The sequence below is a fragment of the Carassius gibelio genome, chromosome A3, assembly GCF_023724105.1.
Source record: "Carassius gibelio isolate Cgi1373 ecotype wild population from Czech Republic chromosome A3, carGib1.2-hapl.c, whole genome shotgun sequence".
Classification (NCBI taxonomy): Eukaryota; Metazoa; Chordata; class Actinopteri; order Cypriniformes; family Cyprinidae; genus Carassius; species Carassius gibelio.
The window spans coordinates 4868840-4893623 of record NC_068373.1 but is presented as its reverse complement, the minus strand read 5'-3'; the positions used below and the strand labels follow the sequence as shown (position 1 = coordinate 4893623).

The window sequence follows — 24784 nt, the reverse complement described above, 5'->3', positions numbered from 1 at the left end:
CACCAAAAAATACAAAAGGTTCTGGAACGGGAAGTCGAGATAGGGCCATTGACTCTTGCAATGCCTGTACTACGGATACCTCACTTGTTGTGACTTGTGGACTCAAAGTTGATGTATTAGGAACTAGGGGACTGGGGTTGCTCACATCACTACACGCTGAACCACACTGCTGACTTCTTACTCTTAACTCCTCCTCCGTATACACTCGAAGCCTTGCTTCCATAACCTCAATGTCTCTACGATTTTCAAGCTTCTTCAATCGCTAACTTTGTGCATCAATGTCAGCCTCCATTTCCACTTCTGCTTTCTTTGCATCTAACAACGCGGCAGTCTCTGCTCTTCTAACGGAAATGCTTGCGGACTCTAAAGAGGGTTTAGATTGATTACTAAAAACTGTGGCTCTAGAAACTGTGGATCCATATATGGACCTAGCATACTCACAGTCCAACAACATACGCAATCTTGCCTTCTCAGCTTCGGCATCAAACTCCATGCCATCCTCCACTAAACGTACCCTCATTATTTTAATCAAGTCTGCAGTCACAGCTGAACATGCATCAATTTTTCTTCTAATTTCTTGACTTGGTACTGCTTGGAGTCGCATGCTATCATATAGGTTTTTCAATTCAGACTCTTTCTTCTCAACCCCATCCATCATGTCACACAAATCACTTTCAGAGCACTTATGTTTTAACTTTAAACGAACTTCTCTGACATGTATCTTCCAATTCTCATATGCGGATATGAACTTGCTTTCCCTTTGAACCAGTTCTTGTGCTTTTAACTCCTGCATCTTTGGTGTTAAACGTTTATCACAGGAAGATTTTCTAATTTCATTGGTCTTTAATAAAGTAGAGTTAAGCTCTTTAAGTCTTGCCTCAGATTTTTCAGTACATGTGGTACATGATACATGTCGATCTCTTACAACACACTCATTAACTTGATTCCCTGGTATATCACCAATAAAGACTGTTTGCTCTTGTAATCGAGATTCATTTTGCTCTGCTAAATCACCCTGAACTGACATTTTCACTCTTAAATGTAACACTTTAAAACAATACAAAAGATATCATGAAATAACAGTAAATAACAGTGAAACACTCTTAAATAGAGTAATGCCACTTCAACGTTACTTTAAACATGTTTTCAATTTAGCAAATTAAGAACCAATTGTTAGGACATTTCTTTCTTACATTGTTCTCCAATTATAGGCAGCTTTGTCTTGTAACAATTTTATTTTAACTTCTAAAACCATCCATTATTTACCAAAGAAAACATTTAATATTTTATAGTCTGACTTGCTGATGCACGGATGAATCAGGCTGCGTGAGAAAGTCCTCCATCGGGATGTATCACAAATGTACGCCAAACCCGCAACAAACTACCGTGGGAGGAAGACACATAGTTGCACGCTGAAACTTGCAACAATCAGTCCTACGAAATGAGGCACCGGCTGCACGATGAACCCAGTTTGCCACAAGATACAGTTGAATAGCAGCACTCAAGGATCCAGGAATACCGCACTAATCGCGTGCCGAAGGCAGCTGCCTTTATCACCGCAGGAAGCAGCCAACCACACAGAAAGACCCAGACGCGAGAAGCTGCTTGCTGAAGCCGAAGTAAACTTTGGTGGAATGGAATCGGGACCACGTTTTCACTGTAACTGCTCGCTGGTCATTAAATAGTCCATGTTTCCAAAATACTGATGTCCATTTGTTTTATTTATAGATATGGAACACCGTGAAATCTACATACAAACAGAAACACAAAAAATATAGTTTTACACACACACAACAATACGAAGGACATCAATGCAAATAAAGAAATATACATAAATTAACACTTTTACCATGTTGGCCTGGTTACCAGCAGTAGAATGGTGAAGAGCTCTAACAGGTGTATCCAAGTTCAAATCTCATTCAATTTGCAGCACTTCCAGGTTAAATATAATCAGGAAGGGTCACATGACCTTCGATTTAATAAAACTTAGCAGTACCACAAAATAAACACATCAGAATTCATGCAATTGACACACATACACAATATTATATTTAAATTGTAAAGTCTTAAAAAATACAAAAAGGAGCAAAACCCTGATATTACAAATACCTCATACACAACGCATAAATGACCTATCAGTGTCAGCTACAGCCACCCAAATGTTCACACAAAGAAAGATGGGTGGTTTCAGTAACCGCAGTTAGTGTTGAATCAGCCAATATCAGGGAGATGCTGTGTGTATATAGGCGACAGCAAAAGCTCTTTATTTGGCCTTCCAAAAGTAGATGCATTTAGGAATCTTTAAGATGACTTACAACAGAACAGCAATGCATTTTATGGACAACCATTTTGTGAACCTAGGAGAGGAGGTAATTCAATCTGGTGCTTCTGAAACAGCTACTTTAAGTATGTTGTGTTATTAGTTTAAGTATTTGCTATTGACTGTCCAATCCGGAGTTTTGCTCATTGTGTGTGTGCGCAAGTGAGAGAGAGACAGAGAGAGAGAGAGGGTCACTCAGTGGAGTCAGATGCAAACTCAGAATATGACACCAACCTGCAATAATGAAAAAATTAAACAAATGTTTCTAATCCCATTTTATTAACTAATGTCTTTGCTGCTAACCTTTGATGATCCAGTTTAACCATACTAATAATATAATAATATTCGCATATGTTGTCAGTGTTGTGCGCTTGCTTAGTCCTTTGTTGTGATAAACAGTAAAGTGCGTTCAAGCGCCAGCCAAGAGAGTGTAAAGAAATATCCTTTGTGAGAAGCAGTTAAATCAGTGGGAGTTAAAAGCAGATCGTTAGTGTATTTATTTCTTGTCTCATTAGTGTTTAGCGAGGTTGTCGTTATTAGGAAACATTTGCTTATTTACTGTGTTGAGACGTGCTGAGTTTGGTCTCGTACTCTATCGCATACATTGTCAGTGTTTTGCACTTGCTTAGTCCTTTGTTGTGATAAACAGTAAAGTGTGTTCAGCTGAATTCAATTTCCGTTTTTATTGGGTTTAAAACAAGATTAGTATACTGCGGCAGCGGTCGCAGCAGCCCTCCAGTTAAGCCCTCCTCTTGTGAAGACCGAAGAGTGTAAAGACCATCGACTCTACCGTGCGACTCCACCGGACAGGGACACCGACAGGGGATATAAGTATTGTTTTGATTAATCTCTTTTTCCTTCTTCTTGTTTCATTTCTATTTCAGTTTCAGTTATTTGAGTCTATTTCAACCAATTCTCACTATGTGTTTCCAGATCCCTACTATCATTACCACTTGTAAACCATGCATCACACAATGTAGACAACGCAATCTTAACAACCTGCACACTTTGTCTATGTCTGCTAATACACTACTTTCTTTTTCTATTGGTCTCTGGAATTGCCAGTCTGCTGTAAACAAAGCCGATTTCATTACTTCTATTATTAGTCATTCAAAACTTAATCTCATGGCCCTAACAGAGACCTGGATCAAACCAGAGGACACTGCTACACCTGCAGCACTCTCCAATAATCTCTCATTTTCCCACTCCCCCGTTTGACTGGAAGAGGTGGAGGTACTGGTCTGCTCATCTCTAATGATTGGAAATTTAAATTCTTTACCATCTTTGGGTATCAACAGGTCCTTTGAATCTCATTCAGTTACTGTTACCTACCCTTTTAAAATACATTTTGTAGTTGTCTATCGACCCCCAGGACCACTGGGTAACTTTTTGGATGAATTAGATGTGTTGCTCTCAACCTTTTCTGAGGATGGTACTCTCCTAGTTATGCTTGGAGATTTCAACATCCAACTAGATAAACATCTGTTTGCTGATTTCCACTCTCTGCTTGCCTCTTTTGATCTCAACTGAGTGTCAACTCCTGCTACTCACAAATCAGGCAACCAACTGGACCTTATTTATACACGACACTGCTCTACTGATCATGTTCTGGTTACTCCACTGCACACATCGGATCACTTCCTCCTCACTCTTAACCTCAACATGGTCCCTGACACATCACTTACCCCTCCACATGTCATCTTTTGACGTAACCAACGCACACTTTCACCCTCCCGGCTATCTGCAAAAGTTTCATCTTCACTTCCTTCCCCTAAACTGTTTGCATCTTTGGACGCGAACAGTGCTACTGATACTTTCTGCTCCATTCTTACATCTTGTTTAGACACTGTTTGCCCCTTATCTTCCAGGCCAGCCCGTAACACCCCTTCTGCCCCTTGGTTATCTGTTGTTCTACGCGAACACCGTTCTAAGCTTAGAGCTTCTGAAAGGGTGTGGAGCAAGTCCAAAAATACTACTGACCTTATTGTGTATCAATCACTCCTATCTTCATTCTCTGTTAATGTCTCCTCTGCTAAAATTACATACTACCATAACAAAATTAACAATTCATCTAACTCTCGCATGCTTTTTAAAAAATTTTCCTCACTTCTTTGTCCTCCTCCTCCCCCTCCTGCTTCATCTCTAATAGCTGACGACTTTGCAATGTTTTTCATTAATAAAAATAAACACATTAGTGCACAATTTTCCACACCACAATCATTCAAGCTCATATCACCAGCAAACTTAGATTCATTTACATCCTTCTCTTCACTCTCTGAGACAGAAGTCTCAAAACTCATCCTTTCTAATCACCCTACTACTTGCCCGCTTGATCCTATTCCATCTCATCTACTTCAAGCCATTTCTCCTGCAGTTGTACCTGCACTCACTCACATCATCAACACTTCCCTCCACACTGGTGTTTTTCCCTCATCATTTAGACAGGCACATATAACTCCACTACTTAAGAAACCCAACCTCAACCCATCTCTTTTAGAGAACTACAAACCAGTTTCCCTTCTTCCTTTCATTGCAAAAACACTTGAACGAGTTGTTGTTCAAACAAGTCTCTACATTTCTCACACACAACAATCTCCTTGACAGCAACCAATCTGGCTTCAGAAGTGGATATTCAACTGAGACAGCCTTGCTCTCAGTTGTTGAAGCTCTAAGACTGGCAAGAGCAGAATCCAAATCTTCAGTACTTATCCTGCTTGATCTGTCCGCTGCTTTTGACACAGTTAACCACCAGATCCTCCTATCAACCCTACTGGCAAATGGCATCTCAGGAACCACACTTCAATGGTTTGAGTCTTACCTATCAGATAGGTCCTTTAAAGTATCTTGGAGAGGTGAGGTGTCCAAGTCTCAACATCTAACTACTGGGGTGCCTCAGGGCTCAGTTCTTGGTCCACTTCTTTTCTCTGTCTACATGGCATCATTAGGTTCTGTCATTCAGAAACATGGCTTTTCATACCACTGCTATGCTGATGACACTCAACTCTACCTCTCATTCCATCCTGATGATCCGACGGTACCTATTCGCATCTCAGCTTGTCTAACAGACATTTCTTCCTGGATGATGGACCATCACCTTCAACTCAACCTTGCCAAGACAGAAATGCTTGTGATTCCAGCAAACCCATCATTCCATCACAATTTCACCATCAAGTTAGGCACATCAACCATAACTCCTTCAAAAACAGCTAGAAGCCTTGGAGTTATGATTGCTGATCAGCTGACTTTTATCAGACCACATTGCTAAAGCTGTCCGATCCTGCAGATTTGCTTTATTCAACATCAAGAAGATCAAGCCCTTTCTTTCGGAACATGCTGCACAACTCCTTGTTCAAGCTCTTGTTCTGTCCAGGCTGGGCTATTGCAATGCCCTCTTTGGCAGGTCTTCCAGCCAATTCTATCAAACCTTTACAATTAATTCAGAATGCGGCAGCAAGATTCATTTTTAATGAGCCAAAAAGAATACACGTCACACCTCTGTTTATCAATTTGCACTGGCTTCCAATAGCTGCTCGCATAAAATTCAAAGCATTGATGTTTGCCTACAAAACTACCACTGGCTCTGCACCCATTTACCTAAATTTGTTACTTCAGACTTATGTGCCCTCTAGAAGCTTGCGTTCTGCAAGTGAACGTTGCTTGATTGTGCCATCCTAAAGAAGCACAAAGTCAGACTTTTTAAATTAAATGTTCCCTCCAGGTGGAATGATCTCCCCAACTCAATCCGAGCAGCTGAGTCCTTCAAGAATCGGCTTAAAACACATCTCTGTGTGTGTGTATGTGTAAAGATCTCTAACTAGCTTGCTCTATTCTTTTTATTTATTATATTATTTAAAATCCCATGCTACATATACTGTGTTAACCTAACTGAGACTTGTTATAGCACTTATATATCATTGCTCTTTTTGTTGTTTTTGATTGCTTCCACTGTCTTCATCTGTAAGTCGCTTTGGATAAAAGCGTCTGCTAAATGAATAAATGTAAATGTAAATGTATTAAGCAAAAATTATTTTAGATAAACTAACAACTGTGCCTCTTTTTTTTATTATTGCTGAGAAACCCTCTTCTATTGTACATACTGTTGTGTTTTTTAGTCAAAGGAATTCCATATATTATATAATGCACATTCCTCATTCTCATAAGACGAAAAGACTTGGATTCCTCCCCGACACCCACACCTGCTCAGCTAGGTCGAAACTTTTGATATGATATGATATGATATGATATAGCACTTCATTGTCAGACAAGTCTGAAATTTTTCTTGTGTCACAGTATACATGTTTACAACAATAAACATCCATTAAATAATAACATGCACTTCCTCCACACAAGAACAAAAACAGATTTTTTATTAAGTTTCTTATTCAACTCTAGAATTGCCTGATGCACAAAATAATGTTTCACCCTAACTTTGTTAAATCTTGGGACTCTGAACCTCCGGTTTGATGGAAATGAAAACCTTAGGCCGGCGACACAATGGATGCATGGCGCAAGCGTCTCAGCTGCGTGGCGTGTCTGTTTTTAATTCGGCTCCCATGTTAACAAGTTAGAGCATGCAGACTGTGCGCGGAAAACGCGTGCATGCTAGAAATAGAACCAACGCCTATTTTTCACGCGACATGCATGCGTATTGGAAGCGTTTCCATGCAAAATATACTAGGAAAATATGTTTATATGTTATTTTGTACACAAATACATATTAATTCATGACATTTTGATATTTGAAAGTCTATAGGTTGGCATAAATTCAGATATAAATGTAATTTAAAAAATAAAAAAAATTATTATAGATTTTAAAATATTGCACCTGTCAAACATACTCTATTTTGCCGTCAATACTGTTGACAGTGTCCTATCAGTAGGTGTGTAAAAAAAAAAGTTTATATTGTTGTCATGAAGACAAGAGCCTGGTTTTTCACGGCCTCCCTCTATGTCACCTACAGCAGCAGCAGCGCGCTCAATTCTTGAGCAATTTTTTAATTAATTAAAAAACTTTGTTTTTAGCAGACAAACTCCTATACCAAATGGAGTTGCAATATTGCAGTACACTCATTATCACGGACATACTGTAAAGAACAACAGGAGAATCTGCTTTCTTACTCTGAATGACCGAAGATGGCGAAGAAAGTAGATTCTCTGCTTTCTTTTTTTACATAGAGCATCAATATGATCTTTCCATGATAACATATCATCAATCATCACTCCTAAATACTTGTATGTTTAAACCTGTCGAATTTTTATGTTATGAATCAAAACAGCATTGTATTAATTTCAGATGTAGAACCAAGTATAATCTATTCTGTTTTACTTGTCTTGATGACAACATCATTGTTCGCGCACCATTCTACCAATTTAGTCACACCCTGATGATAAAAACCCAGGACTGTCCCCATCCTTCAACACAGATATTAAAACAGTGTCCTCAGAATACTTTAAAATATTCTGATTTAACGTTTCAGTCCAACAGTCATCTGTATACAAGGTGAAAAGTATGGCAGAAATGACACAACCTTGGGGTACTCCGGCATTTGTTATGATAGCAGATGACAACGTTTTATTCACTTTGACTCTCTGAACTTTATTAGTGAGAAATGAGATATACCAACGAATCAAATAGGGATTTACACCCAGCTGTACAATTTGTACCAATATGTCAACCTTTATAGTGTTGAATGCAGACGAAAAGTCTAGAAATAAAGTTCTTATATTTGTATTGGATTTATCTAACTGTTTAGAAATTATATGCACCAAAGCAGCCACTGCATCTTCAGTAGTACAGCCTTCTTTATAGGCAAACTGCCAAGAATCAATCAATCAATCAATCACCTTTATTTATATAGTGCTTTAAACAAAATACATTGCGCCAAAGCACTGAACAACATTCATTTGGAAAACAGTGTCTCAATAATGCAAAATGATAGTTAAAGGCAGTTCATCATTGAATTCAGTTATGTCATCTTGTAACGACAGATAAAAGAGGAGGAAGCAATTGCAGGCGATCAGATGTAGTTTATTGAGAAAGAGAGTCCAGGATGTTGGCAATGGCAAGGAAGGTCTACGGTGGCGTGAGAAGAGCTGGGTGGTGAAGTCGGCGGTGCAGGTGAAGGTGGTCAATGGTTGAAACCAGGAACAGACCGGAACACTGACACGAGGACGACAACACTTAATCCACTCCAGCACACGAACACGGAAGACGGTAATCCAACTAGGACACGAAGACATGAGAGAGGATCTGACAACAGAGAGAGAGCGAGGTGAGTATAAGTAGCTGAGGTGTGATGAAGATCAGCTGGAGCGAGACAATCAACACCCAGGTGATGACAATCAACTAAACAAGCACATGGAGACAACGTAAGTACAAAAACAATCACAAAACATGACACGGAGGAAACACTGGATTTCCTACCGTGACAGTACCCTCTCCCCTAGGACGTCACCTGACGTTCCCAGCCTGCTTTACCTGTAGATTGTAATCATCTATAAGGTGGTGATCCAATATGTCCCGAGCAGGAACCCAGCTTCTCTCCTCCGGACCGTAACCTTCCCAATCCACCAAGTACTGAAAACCGCGTCCCCTCCGTCTAGAGTCCAGAATACGATTAACCGAATAGGTGGTCTCCCCATTAACGAGACGAGGCGGGGGGGGAACCGGAGCAGGCGGATTAAGACGGGAAGAAATCACCGATTTAATTTTGGACACGTGGAACACGGGATGAATCCTCCTGTACGCCGGAGGAAGGCTAAGACGCACGGTTACCGGATTAATAATCTTGGTAATAGAAAACGGGCCAATAAATTTGGGAGCAAGTTTGTTAGAAACGGAACGCATAGGAATATTCTGGGTAGAAAGCCACACTCTTTGACCGACGACGTAACGGGGAGGCTTCGACCGGTGGCGATCGGCCTTAGCCTTGGTGCGCGACCTAGCCTGGAGCAGAGCTCTGCGAGCTCTGGTCCAGGTGCGGTGACACCTCTGGACTAGTGCGTGTGCGGAGGGGACCGAAACCTCGGATTCCGTACTGACAAAATTAGGTGGTTGGTACCCTAAACTACACTTAAATGGAGACATGCCCGTAGATGACACTGGCAAAGAATTGTGTGCGTACTCCACAACTGAGAGTTGCTGACACCAGGACGAAGGATTATTGGAAACCAAACATCGCAAAACCCTCTCGACATCCTGATTGGCTCGTTCGGTTTGACCATTGCTCTGGGGATGGAACCCGGAAGAAAGACTAACAGTCGCTCCTAACAATTTACAAAATTCTCGCCAAAATTTGGACACAAATTGGGGACCCCTGTCAGAAACCACGTCTGTCGGGAGGCCATGTATGCGGAAGACGTGGTCAATGACAGCTACCGCTGTTTCCTTGGCTGAAGGTAATTTGGGCAAGGGAATAAAATGAGTCGCCTTCGAGAACCGGTCCACTACGGTTAAAATCACCGTATTGCCTCTAGAGGGCGGGAGGGCGGTGATAAAATCTAGCGAAATGTGGGACCAGGGTCTTGAAGGGACAGACAGCGGTAAGAGTAACCCATCTGGAGGTCGATTGGAAGTCTTACCAATAGCGCAAACTGAACAAGCCAAGACGAAATCGTGGACGTCACGAGCCATACCAGGCCACCAAAATCGTTGCTTGACTAGAAATCTAGTTCTACTAACCCCTGGGTGACAAGCAACACTGGAACAATGACCCCACTGGAGAACGTCTGACCGTAACCCCTCCGGCACAAACAATCGGTTCGGTGGGCAACGAGTCGGGGGCGTTACCCCTTCTAAGGCGGTCAACACCTTCGATTTGACCTCCCATCTGAGCGCGGAGATAATGATGGTCCCCGGTAAAATGGGCTCGGGAGTAGCAGTACGATCGGAACGCTCAAAAAGACGGGATAAAGCATCGGGTTTGATGTTTTTGGAACCCGGCCGGTAAGAAAGTGTAAAATCGAAACGACCGAAAAACAATGCCCACCGAGCCTGCCTGGAGTTAAGTCTTTTGGCGGTTCTAATGTATTCGAGATTCTTATGGTCCGTCCATACAATGAAAGGTACACCCGACCCCTCAAGCCAGTGACGCCATTCTTCCAGTGCAAGTTTGACTGCCAACAACTCTCGATTGCCAATGTCATAATTAACTTCTGCAGGAGATAAACGGTGAGAATAATACGCGCACGGATGCACCTTTCCGTCTGAGGATGCGCGTTGGGATAACACTGCTCCTACCCCCACCTCTGACGCGTCGACCTCCACTATGAATTGACGTGAGCGATCAGGGGTGACGAGAATGGGAGCTGAAACAAAGCAGCTTTTCAGTTTGGCAAACGCAGCCTCAGCTGCGTCTGACCACCTGAACGTCAAACTAGGGGAGGTCAAGGCGGTCAGAGGAGCGGCTAGTTGGCTGAAATTGCGAATGAAACGCCGGTAAAAATTGGCGAACCCCAGAAATCTCTGCAGGGCCTTGCGAGACTCTGGGGATGGCCAATTTACCACAGCCTTAACCTTCTCAGGATCCATGCGAACACCCTCAGTCGAAATGATGTGTCCTAGAAAAGAAACAGACTGTGCATGAAAAACGCATTTCTCCGCCTTGACAAACAATCCATTCTCTAGCAACCGCAGAAGCACTCGTCGTACGTGTTGCACGTGTTCCTGGAGAGACGAAGAAAAAATCAATATGTCATCCAGGTAAACATATATGAACAGATCGACCATGTCTCGCAACACGTCATTAACGAGTGCTTGAAAGACTGCCGGCGAGTTGGTTAGCCCGAACGGCATAACGCAGTACTCAAAATGGCCTCTAGGGGTGTTAAAGGCAGTCTTCCACTCATCCCCCTCCCTGATGCGGACCAAATGATAAGCATTACGTAAGTCCAATTTAGTGAAAACGGACGCTCCCTGCAACCTCTCAAAAGCTGAAGACATAAGCGGTAAAGGATAGGTATTCTTTACCGTTATGTTGTTCAGCCCTCGGTAGTCAATGCAAGGTCGCAAGGATCCGTCCTTCTTTCCCACAAAAAAGAACCCCGCCCCCGCTGGAGAAGAAGAAGGGCGGATAAACCCCGTTGCTAGAGAACTGGATATATATTTCTCCATGGCCGCCGTCTCTGGAATAGACAAAGAATATAACTTGCCCTTAGGCGGAGAAGTACCTGGCAATAACTCTATCGCACAGTCATAGGGACGATGAGGAGGAAGAGAATCAGCACGAGACTTACTGAACACCTCCTTCAGGTCGTGGTACTCCGCGGGCACGCTAGCCAAATCCACTGCTTCCCCCTGAAACACAGACTCAGAAACATTAACACCAGCAGACAAAAGACAAGACAAATGACATTCCTCGCTCCAGCTAACCACAGATCCAAGGCGCCAATTGATCCTGGGGTTGTGTTTCTGAAGCCAGGTGTGACCGAGAACGATGGGGGATTGAGGTGAGTCCGTGATGTAAAATGATATCTCCTCAGTATGGTTGCCAGATGTGGTGAGGGAAACAGGTAAGGTGGTCTGAGTGATGACTGGTAGTCTGTGTCCGTTGAGAGCAAAGGGTGCAATGGGGTGTTTGAGGGAGGTGAGAGGAATGTTAAGCTTACAAGCGAACTTGAAGTCCATGAAATTACCCTCTGCCCCAGAATCCAACAAGGCGTGATGCTCGAGTGCGTGGGTGGACCACCGTAGACTCACCGGAAGGAGTGTCGATGTAGATGAGGTCTTCCTGGCAGAGATCCCACCCGATAGTAGCCTCCGTCTTACTATCGGGCTTGGTCTTTTTACCGGACAACGCTGGATGTGATGTTCTTGACTGCCGCAGTATAAACATAGTCCCAGGGATCTCCGCCTGATCCTCTCCTCCCGGGAGAGTCGAGCTCGCCCCACCTGCATGGGTTCAAGATCTCCCGGTGGGCTGACCGCAACATCTGAGCGCTGATACTGAGCCTCCGGTCTGTTCGCGAGAACTGTTCTCCCCCTCCGTCTGGCGGCTTGATCGAGTCGATTGTCAACTCTGATGGTGAGGTCAATCAGACTATTGAGAGAAGTGGGGAGCTCGACGGCGCGGATCTCCTGTTGGATGCGGTCAGCCAACCCATGCAGGAAGTGATCCCACTGCGCCTCTTCGTTCCACTTACACTCCGCCGCCAGGGTGCGGAACTCAATCGAGTAATCGGAAACGGACCTTTCCCCCTGACGTAGGTCCGTGAGAAGATGAGCCGCTTCCCTCCCGGCGACGGAGCGGTCGAAGACCCGTCTCATCTCTTCCGAAAGGGCGTGGAACGAGGCACAGCAGCTGTCTTGGTTTTCCCACACCGCCGTCCCCCAGAGGGCAGCCCTTCCCGTAAGTAGTGATAAGACGAATGCCACCTTCATTTCCTCGGTGTAGAACGTGCGGGGCTGCAGGGCGAAGTGCAGAGAACAATGAGACAGAAATGATCGACAGAACTCTGGCTCACCCGCATATCTCTCCGGGATGGGGAGGCGTGGTTCGGGCTGGGAAATCCCCCCGGAGACGATCGGCGGTGTGGGTGGCGTGAGAGGCGCAGCGGGTGACGGTTGTTGTTGGTGTTGCGTCTGGAGAGCGAGCTCGGACACCTTCGTCACCATTGCTTGGAAGGCTCGACCCATCTCATCTATCGCCTTGTCTTGGCGATCCATACGACCCACAGCTCGTTGCAGAAATTCTTCCAGATGAGATGGGGAGCGGTCGCCTGCTGCTTCCATGATGGTCAGATCCTTCTGTAACGACAGATAAAAGAGGAGGAAGCAATTGCAGGCGATCAGATGTAGTTTATTGAGAAAGAGAGTCCAGGATGTTGGCAATGGCAAGGAAGGTCTACGGTGGCGTGAGAAGAGCTGGGTGGTGAAGTCGGCGGTGCAGGTGAAGGTGGTCAATGGTTGAAACCAGGAACAGACCGGAACACTGACACGAGGACGACAACACTTAATCCACTCCAGCACACGAACACGGAAGACGGTAATCCAACTAGGACACGAAGACATGAGAGAGGATCTGACAACAGAGAGAGAGCGAGGTGAGTATAAGTAGCTGAGGTGTGATGAAGATCAGCTGGAGCGAGACAATCAACACCCAGGTGATGACAATCAACTAAACAAGCACATGGAGACAACGTAAGTACAAAAACAATCACAAAACATGACACGGAGGAAACACTGGATTTCCTACCGTGACACATCTCTGTTCAGTTGAAATAGTGTCTGTTTTTATTTGCAATCAAGTCAATGATATCACTGTAGATGAAGTGACCCAACTAAGCAAGCCAGAGGCGACAGCGGCAAGGAACCGAAACTCCATCGGTGACAGAATGGAGAAAAAAACCTTGGGAGAAACCAGGTTCAGTTGGGGGCCAGTTCTCCTCTGACCAGACGAAACCAGTAGTTCAATTCCAGGCTGCAGCAAAGTCAGATTGTGCAGAAGAATCATCTGTTTCCTGTGGTCTTGTCCTGGTGCTCCTCTGAGACAAGGTCTTTACAGGGGATCTGTATCTGGGGCTCTAGTTGTCCTGGTCTCCACTGTCTTTCAGGGCAGTAGAGGTCCTTTCTAGGTGCTGATCCACCATCTGGTCTGGATAAGTACTGGATCCGGGTGACTGCAGTGACCCTCTGATCTGGACACAGACTGGATCTGGTGGCCACGGTGACCTCGGAACAAGAGAGAAACAGACAAATATTAGCGTAGATGCCATTCTTCTAATGATGTAGAAAGTACGGTGTTATGTGAAGTGTTCCGGTTCCAGTTTACCTAATTAATGCAGCCTAAAAATCCTTTAACGGATTTGGATATTAAAAGCATATTAGTATGTTATGTGTATGCCAGGTTAAAGAGATGGGATGGGATTTAAACTGCAAGAGTGTGTCTGCCTCCCGAACAATGTTAGGTAGGTTATTCCAGAGTTTAGGCGCCAAATAGGAAAAGGATCTGCCGCCCGCAGTTGATTTTGATATTCTAGGTATTATCAAATTGCCTGAGTTTTGAGAACGTAGCGGACATAGAGGAGTATAATGTAAAAGGAGCTCATTCAAATACTGAGGTGCTAAACCATTCAGGGCTTTATAAGTAATAAGCAATATTTTAAAATCTATACGATGTTTGATAGGGAGCCAGTGCAGTGTGGACAGGACCGGGCTAATATGGTCATACTTCCTGGTTCTAGTAAGAACTCTTGCTGCTGCATTTTGGACTAGCTGTAGTTTGTTTACTAAAAATGCAGTTTTAAAAATGCTAGAAACGTGGCTTTCTAAGGAAAGATTGCGATCAAGTAGCACACCTAGGTTCCTAACTGATGACGAAGAATTGACAGAGCAACCATCAAGTCTTAGACAGTGTTCTAGGTTATTACAAGTAGAGTTTTTAGGCCCTATGATTAACACCTCTGTTTTTTCTGAATTTAGCAGTAAGAAATTACTCGTCATCCAATTTTTTATATCGACTATGCATTCCATTAGTTTTTCAAATTTGTGTGTTTCACCGGGCTGCGAGGAAATATAGAGCTGCGTATCATCAGCATAACAGTGAAAGCTAACACCATGTTTCCTGATGATATCTCCCAAGGGTAACATATAAAGCGTGAAGAGTAGCGGCCCTAGAACTGAGCCTTGAGGTACTCCATACTGCACTTGTGATCGATATGATACATCTTCATTCACTGCTACGAACTGATGGCGGTCATATAAGTACGATTTAAACCATGCTAATGCACTTCCACTGATTGATTCCACAGTGTTCAAGTCTATGCAAAAGAATGTTGTGGTCAATTGTGTCAAACGCAGCACTAAGATCCAATAAAACTAATAGAGAGATACACCCACGATCAGATGATAAGAGCAGATCATTTGTAACTCTAAGGAGAGCAGTCTCAGTACTATGATACGGTCTAAATCCTGACTGGAAATCCTCACATATACCATTTTTCTCTAAGAAGGAATATAATTGTGAGGATACCACCTTTTCTAGTATCTTGGACAGAAAAGGGAGATTCGAGATTGGTCTATAATTAACTAGTTCTCTGGGGTCAAGTTGTGGCTTTTTTATGAGAGGCTTAATAACAACCAGTTTGAAGGTTTTGGGGACATATCCTAATGACAATGAGGAATTAATAATAGTCAGAAGAGGACCTATGACTTCTGGAAGCACCTCTTTTAAGAGCTTAGATGGTATAGGGTCTAACATACATGTTGTAAGTTTAGATGATTTAACAAGTTTATACAATTCTTCCTCTCCTATAGTAGAGAATGAGTGGAACTGTTCCTCAGGGGGTCTATAGTGCACTGACTTTGATACTGTAGCTGACGGCTGAATGGTTGCAATTTTATCTCTAATAGTATCGATTTTAGAAGTAAAGTAGTTCATAAAGTCATTACTGCTGTGGTGTTGGGAAATGTCAACACTTGTTGAAGCTTTATTTTTCGTTAATTTAGCCACTGTAATAAATACCTGGGGTTATGTTTGTTTTCTTCTAAAAGAGAAGAAAAGTAATCAGATCTAGCAGTTTTTAATGCTTTTCTGTAGGATATGCTACTTTCCCGCCAAGCAATACGAAATACCTCTAGTTTTGTTTTCCTCCAGCTGCGCTCCATTTTTCGGGCTGCTCTCTTTAGGGTGCGAGTATGCTCATTATACCATGGTGTCAAACTGTTTTCCTTAACCTTCCTTAAGCGTAAAGGAGCAACTGTATTTAAAGTGCTAGAAAAGAGAGAGTCCATAGTTTCTGTTACATCATCAAGTTGTTCTGAGGATTTGGATATGCTAAGGAATTCGGATACATCAGGAAGATAACTTAAAAAGCAGTCTTTTGTGGTAGAAGTGATGGTTATTTGATACTTGTAACAAGAAGTAGAATTTACAATTTTGGCTATATGAAGTTTACACAGAACTAAATAATGATCTGAGATATCATCACTTGGCTGAATAATTTAAACACTATCAACATCAATTCCATGTGACAGTATTAAATCTAGAGTATGATTTCGACAATGAGTAGGTCCTGAAACGTGTTGTCTAACACCAATAGAGTTCAGAATGTCTATAAATGCTGATCCCAATGCATCTTTTTCATTATCGACATGGATATTAAAATCACCAACTATTAAGACTTTATCTGCAGCCAGAACTAACTCGGATGTAAAATCACCAAACTCTTTAATAAAGTCTATATGGTGCCCTGGTGGCCTGTATACAGTAGCCAGTACAAACATAACAGGGGATTTATCATTAACATTGGTTTCTCTGGATAATGTTATATGAAGCACCATTTCTTCAAACGAGTTATACTTGAAGCCTGCCCTCTGAGAAATCCTGAAAACGTTATTATAAATTGAAGCAACTCCTCCCCCTTTGCCTTTTAGATGCGGCTCGTGTTTATAACAATAATCTTGGGGGGTGGACTCATTTAAAATAATGTAATCATCAGGTTTTAGCCAGGTTCCTGTCAAGCAGAGCACATCTATATTATGATCAGTTATCATATTATTTACAAAAAGTGTTTTCGTAGAAATGGATCTGATATTCAATAAGCCAATCTTTATCATTTGTTTATCCATATTGCATTTGTTTTTTATTTGTTGAACCTCAATTAAATTGTTAGCCTTAACTTGGTTTGGACGTTTTTTGTATTTTCTAGTTTGGGGAACAGACACAGTCTCTATAGTGTAATATCTAGGTGAAAGAGTCTCTATGTGCTGAGAATTAACTGACCTCTGTGACGGGAGGCAGCTAGCAGACGGTCGGTTTACCCAGTCTGTCTGCTTCCTGACCTGGGCCCCAGTTAGTCAAGTATAAACACTAAGACTATGTGCCATATTTTTAGACAGAAGAGTGGCGCCACCCCAGGAGGGATGAAGACCATCTCTTTTAAACAGGTCAGGTCTGCCCCAAAAGCTCGTCCAATTGTCTATATAACCTATGTTATTCTGTGGGCACCACTTAGACATCCAGCCATTGAGTGATGACAATCTGCTATGCATCTCATCACCACGGTAAGCAGGGAGGGGACCAGAGCATATTACAGTGTCTGACATCGTGCTTGCAAGTTCACACACCTCTTTAAAGTTATTTTTAGTGATCTCCGACTGGCGAAGTCGAACATCATTAGCGCCGGCATGAATAACAATCTTACTGTATTTACGTTTAGCATTAGCCAGCATTTTAAAATTTGCCAAGATGTCAGGCGCTCTGGCTCCCGGTAAACATTTGACTATGGTGGCTGGTGTCTCTATATTCACGTTCCGTACAATAGAATCGCCAATAACTAGAGCACTTTCATCAGGTTTCTCAGTGGGTGTATCACTGAGTGGGGAGAACCTGTTTAATGTTTGGATCAGAACAGAAGAGCGGTGTTTTGACCCACGACTACGCTGCCTCACCGTCACCCAGTTGCCCTGCTGCAGGGGCTCTGCTGGAACCGGACAATGTACAGGAATCCCTGAGCTAGACGCATCCAAAGCCGTATCTAGAGCCCTAGCATTCTTACTGTCCTCAATTAAAGTTTGGATGCGTGTCTCTAATTCTGAAATCTTCTCTGTCAGCCTAACTATTTCCCTGCATTTATCACATGTGAATCCCTCATCAGCGACAGAGATAGATAAACTGTACATGTGGCAAGAGGTGCAAATAACAATTGTAGGAGAAGCCATTACTCACCGTGCTTGATGAAATATTCTTACTGCGGTTGTTTGATGAACTTGTGGAAAACTGCAGCGTGAGAGAGGAGAGGAGAGGAGAAAAGAAAACGCTAATGACAAGCTAACGAGTGCTAACGCTTTGCAGGTGTACTCAAGAATCAAGTCTATCTTTAACCATCCTGACTAAGTGCTGAAGTAACAATCTTTCAAGACATTTCACAATTACTGAGGTAAGGGCTATTGGTTTAAAATCTTTGTATTCTGTTGTATTTTGAAGGTTAGTAGGACTATTCTATTCCAGAAGAATATGTTACTCATAAATAAATTACTCAGACTCTTCTGTGTAATAAAGGTTTAACGCATCACCATTTGTAATGGCTTTATTAAAAGACAATAACTCATAAGCAATAAAAAAATATGAAAGTAACAGTAAGTAGGTCTTCACCACAGAGTATGCCCTCGAACTCAACATTTTTGAGCCTTTTATAGCTCTTGCATATAATTTACATTAAACCCCCCTGCATCACTCTTTATTTGGTAATCACATGGATTCATACACACACATCATATATGACCTTTATCACAGTCCATACAGAGGGACAAAAGTTCAGAGTGGAAAAATTGTAGGGGTGGTTAGCCACACATAACTGGTCATATAAAAACCATCTATAACATCTTTCAAGCATAGCTGCAAGTATGCCCTGTGTTGACCACACAGGTCACACCTGCATGCTAGTGTAATAAAAATAGCACAGCTACTGTAGGTAGAGGTTTCATCTCGCAAGCTCACTGCATAAGCAAATCACATAGCAACTCAAATCACAAAGGTTAACACCTATAGACATGGGGTACAATATGTGTAATCAAAAACATACATTTGAAACTCTTATCTTCTTTTGACTAGAGCTTTAAATTTTAATGATTCTGGGTCATATATTAACGCTTGCAGCTCCAGATTAATCATGTTATAGTCAGCCATCTCTTTTATTAGCTTCATTATTCTTTTATTCAAAAATTCCTGTGTCTGCATCAACTTTATTACAGTTCTCAATTTGAAAATCATATTGTGCTGGTATTCCAGTTTTCTTCCTTGTTCGGCAATGCTTCTCCACTTACACTTGCTTTTTGTTTTTTCAGCTTTCTTCCACATGCAGCCCTTGAATATTAGGATTACCAAAGTCAACATTTATTTTATTTGCTTCATAGTTCCCTATAGAAATTGGCCCAGCCGGGAATTGATCAGAAAATCGCATATTTGCATTATTAACAGAGAATTCAACAATACCTGAATTTACTTTTCTTTCAGCCTGAGGTGTATTCATTACACTTTTTGGTGTGAAAGGGCTTTTATACTTGCAATAAATAGAACTTCTTATATTAAAAACAATCAAGCCCTGCTCATATGTAAAACGTAACGCAAAAGTAATATAACACATTACTTTCCATAAAAAGTAACTAAGTAAATGTATGTTTTGTTACATATTTTGTTATTGTAATGCATTACTTTTAAAAGTAACTTTCCCCAACACTGTATATACAGGTGCATCTCAATAAATTAGAATGTCATGGAAAAGTTCAATCATTTCAGTAATTCAACTCAAATTATGATTGTGTATTAAATAAATTAATTGCACACAGTCTTTGGTTCTTTTAATTATGATTATTTTGGCTCATATTTAAAAAAAAAAAAAAAAAAAACAATCTCAACAAATTAGAATACGGTAACATGCCAATCAGCTAATCAACTCCAAACACCTGCAAAGGTTTCCTGAGCATTCAAAATGTATTATTATTATTACACCTTTATTTTTATAGGCAAGTCATTAAGAACAGGTTCTTATTTACAATGGCGGCCTGACAAGTGGAATAACCACTTAGGGAGAGGGAAGTAAGGCTAAAATAAATATAGAACATTAGAAATGGATACAGGTTAGCAATTACATATATACAATTTAAAACACAACAGTGGACAACAGACACTTATAACCAGCTAAGTGTACAGGTACATAGGAAAGTGATATATGGTGAATCTATTTGCTGTGAAAAAATACATTTAAAAAATAATGTAGAGAAGTAACTGCATATGTCCGTGAACAAGTATGATATAATAGTTTTGAAGGATGAAATTTAAATTAATTTATCCAGTTTGAGAATATTTTGCAGAGCATTCCAGTCGCGAGTGGCAGCAGATTGAAAAGATGCAAGACCAAACACAGAGATGGTTTTGGGAATGCTAAACTGAAGATGAAGTGAGGAACGGGTCTTATATGTGATGTGCTTTGGCTGCAGCAAGTGACCTAAGCAAGGAGGTGAGAGGCAGAGAAGGGTCTTGTAAATGAAGGTGAACCAGTGAATTTTACAGCGATTGTGAAGGGAGGGCCAGTTAACAGATGAATATAGAGTACAGTGGTGTGTATTGAAAGGAGCATTTGTGGCAAACCTGATAGCGGAATGGTAAAGAGCCAAGTGGACTTGCAAGCAACCCTGTATATAGTGTCTCCATAGTCTAATATGGGTAGCATGGTCACCAAGTGGTGAAGGAAGAGCAGTTTCTGTAAAGGAAACCAAGCTTGGCTTTGACCTTGGATTGCAGCTTTGATATGTGGATAGAGTAAGAAAGTGAAGTTTCCAACCAGATGCCCAAGTAGTTATATGCAGTAACTTTATATAGAATAGCCCCCTTGCAGGTGATGATGTTAAGGGCAGGAGGAGGCATAATACCCTTACGTTTAAACAACATGATTTTTGTTTTGGAGGTATTGAGAGTGAGTTTGAGTTGTGTAAAAGACTACTGTAGTTGGTAAAAGCTATCTTGCAGGGTAGCTTGAGCAGCATCGGGGGAGGAACCTGTGGCATAAAGAATTGTATCATAAGCATGTAAGTGACTTACCAACTGCCTGGGGAATGTTATTAATATAAATTGAGAAAAGTTTAGGATTAGGATGGAGCCTTGGGGGATACCCCTGGTGACCGGGAGAGAATGGGAGAAAAGGTTTTCAAATCTTACACGTTGAACCCGGTGAGAGAGATAATTTGAGAACCAAAACACAGTAAGTGATCAGTGACAACAATGCTGCTGAGTTTGTGGATAAGTCTGTTGTAGTACACATAGGCAAAAGCTTTTGCAAGGTCAATAGTCTCTCAGTTTGGTTACACACTCATAGGGAAGCTGATCTGACAGTTATCCAGAAGACAATTGATAACCTTCACAAGGAGGGTAAGCCACAAACTTTCAGTCCCAAAGAAGCTGGCTGTTCACAGAGTGCTGTATCCAAGCATGTTAACAGAGAGTTGTGTGGAAGAAAAAGATGTACAGCCATCCGAGAGAACCACAGCCTAATGAGGATTGTCAAGCAAAATTGATTCAAGAATTTGAGTGAACTTCACAAGGAATGGACTGAGGCTGTGGTCAAAGCATCAAGAGCCACCACACACAGATTTGTCAAGGAATTTGCTGAACCACAGACAACGTCAGAGGCATCTTACCTGGGCTAAGGAGAAAAAGAACTGGACTGTTGCCATTGGTCCAAAGTCCTCTTTTCAAATGAGAGCAAGTTTTGTATTTAATTTGCAAACCAAGGTCCTAGAGTCTAGAGGAAGGGTGGAGAAGCTCATAGCCCAAGTTGCTTGAAGTCCAATGTTAAGTTTCCACACTCTGTGGTGATTTGGGATGCATTGTCATCTAGAGTTGTCAAAAATATAGATATCTCGATAAATATCGATACTAAAATATCTGAACGGTAACAATACTAATTTCTCTAACTTTTGATACACAGATACTAGCCGAGCTGTCACGTTCACTTCTCTCCAAAGGCATGTTGACAAACACCACACGTGACTGCAGTGCCTGTCTTGTCTCATTCGCGCTGGTTAAACAGCAAAAGTGAATAGAAAGATGGCAAGTGCAGCACCCCCGCCACCAGCTTTGGTTGATAAAGAGCAAAGCGGTTCTCAATGGACGTGCAGTGCACCTGTGTTTGATGTACCGTGAGCTCTAGTGTGAAGCCGCACAACTCGCCGTCACTTTCTCTAACAAGCACAAAGTGTGTGAGAGATAGAGAGCGAGTGAGTCTTACATAAATGCAGAATTGACGCGCTACATGTGTGTGCTAAATGATATTCCTTGTTGTATTTTTCTGTTTGTTGTATTTTCCTTGTTTTCCTGGAAAAAATAATGGAGTTCCTTAGTAGTGGGGGGAACTAATGCCCAAACGGCAATTTCATTGGCTGGTGCTCAACCTACTGATCGAATCAGTTTGACCGAACGCAGACAACCTGATTAATATTCATGAATCCATTACTGTTCTTATTAGTAGAATTAGAATTAGAATTATTTTTATTATTATCATCTTATCAGTATTATTGTTAGTCTTTCACTTTTTTTACAGAAACACTGAATGATCAACAAAGCACCACTATCAGTCCTAAATTCAGTCAAAATCTCTATGCATTCATGACTATGAAAATTGTAGATTCACACTGAAGGCATCAAAACTATGAATTAACACGTGGAATTATATGTGAAATTATATACATAACAAAAAAGTGTGAAACAACTGAAAATATGTCATATTGTAGGTTCTTCAAAGTAGCCACCTTTAGCTTTGATTACTGCTTTGCACACTCTTGGCATTCTCTTGATGAGCTTCAAGAGGTAGTCACCTGAAATGGTCTTCCAACAGTCTTGAAGGAGTTCCCCGAGAGATGCTTAGCACTTGTTGGCCCTTTTTCCTTCTGTCTGCGGTCCAGCTCACCCCTAAACCATCTGGATTGGGTTCAGGTCCGGTGACTGTGGAGGCCAGGTCATCTGGCGCAGGACCCCATCACTCTCCTTCTTGATCAAATAGCCCTTGATGCCTTCAGTGTGACTCTACAATTTTCATAGTCATGAAAATAAAGAAAACTCTTTGAATGAGAAGGTGTGTCCAAACTTTTGGTCTGAACTGAATATATATATATACACTCCCTGACAAAAATCTTGTCGCCTATCCAAGTTGTAGGAACAAAAAATAATAACTTGACTTCTAGTTGATCATTTAGAATCAGAAGTGGCTTATATGAAAGGCAAAGGCCTGTAGATTATGCTTAATTTACCAAAATAAAACCTTATCATGCCTTTATTTTTTAATTATTAAATTAGTACAGAATGGTCAGACTTTGCTTAGACAAAAGTCTTGTCACATCTTAAAAGATTCATCCAATCACAGATTAGAGTGTCACGTGTGACAAATACTGTAATTAACACATTCCCAGGTGTGTAGAAGAAGAACCCCAGCACACTCATTCATTTGAAACGCATCCTGACCTCTGACAGCATGCCAAGGATTCAACCACAGACCAAAGTGCTGATCATCAAGAGCCTGAAGACCAAGTCTCCTGCTGAGATGGTAGACATCTTTAATATATCTTAACGTCAAGTGGAGAGGATAAGAAAAACTTTTGAAGAAACTGGTGAAGTTTATGAGAGGCCCAGATCAAGCAGACCCCGTAAGACAACTGTTCGAGAGGACCGTTTGTTGGTTCGACAGTCAAGGGCCAGCCCATTTTCAACTGCAGCAGAGCTACATAAGAACTGGTCAACAGAAACCCCTGTATCTACAAGAACAGTTTGTCGAATTCTCTCACGCAGTGGTCTCAATGGCCAAATTAGTGCTCAGAAATCAACATTAAACAGAAGACAACTAAAATCGTGTTGCATTTGCCAAGGCACACAGCTTGTAGGAAGGATGGACTGTGGAAAAGTGGCAGAAGGTTGATTTTTCTGATGAATCATCTATTGAACTGCATCCCAATCATATACTGCAGAACATCTATTAGAACCCGCATGGACCCAAGATTCACACAGGAAACAGTCATGTTCAGTGGAGGAAAAATTATGGTTTGGGGTTACATTCAATATGCAGGGCTTAAAGTTTTCCGGCGTGCAGCGTTCAATCCTACATAATAATTTAAAAAAAAAAATGGATTGATTTTACTTTTGAGTCCATGCCTTCGCCTACCAATGGTTTGAGAGGTGCAACTTTCACTCTCAACCAAACTAACATTAGTAGTCAGAATGTTTTGCTCTTATAAACACGAGACGTGCATAATGGTATTCAGTTGCAGAGTCACAGCTCTGATGAATGGAGAAGCGCAACAAAAAGCTGTAAAGCGAAATGGTCAAATATCTGGTAATCTGGAAAAACTGTGTGCATTATCTCACTAGATTTGTAACGTAAATCATTTATAAATCTTTGTCAACACAGGGGATACATCTACCTCTGTCTAAATATGCCATTGTATTGTAAGTACATCTCAATTTAAAAATAAATGTTTCTGCGCATGGCCAAATATTAAAATTGAATGGATTTAAACATTGACATAATTCTTTTTCCATTGCACCATGACTTTATGCTTTGTAGTGAACATTATTTATGTTAAGTGACTTTTGTCTTAAGCAAAGTCTGACCTTTCTGTCCTAATTAAATAATTAAAAATCAAGGCATTTTTACGTAAGACAGAAACAGGATGTAAATCCAAAACACTGTTTATTAATTCAGCACAAAGATCAGAATTGACTAAGTAACACAGAAGCACAGGCGGCGGACACAAGGCAGGGTGGAACGGTGACGCAGGGACTTCGATGGACTTCAAAAGGTACAGGAACACACCGGGAAGGACAACGATCTGACAACATAAACACAGGTTACTGAACTTATAAAGGGAACAAACAATTGAATCCAGCTGGCGCTGCTGACCATCGCTGATCAATGACCACGCCCACAGACACACCCACACAACAGCACACTAGACGAGAGAGAGAGAGTGAATTCATGAAC

At 41.6% G+C, this 24784-nt stretch overlaps 1 protein-coding gene across 3 annotated transcripts in view; it reads left to right on the top strand.

Moving 5' to 3' along the window:
* LOC127944282 (testis-expressed protein 2) overlaps positions 1-24784 on the top strand; it is a 79962-nt gene that overhangs the window by 15725 nt on the left and 39453 nt on the right. The window contains exon 3 of one of the 3 annotated variants that reach the window (XM_052540182.1): positions 18112-18196. The exons of the other annotated variants lie outside the window; for them this stretch is intronic. The gene's annotated coding sequence lies outside the window, so the exon portion shown is untranslated. The remainder of the gene's footprint in view (positions 1-18111; positions 18197-24784) is intronic. 3 annotated transcript variants of the gene reach the window in all.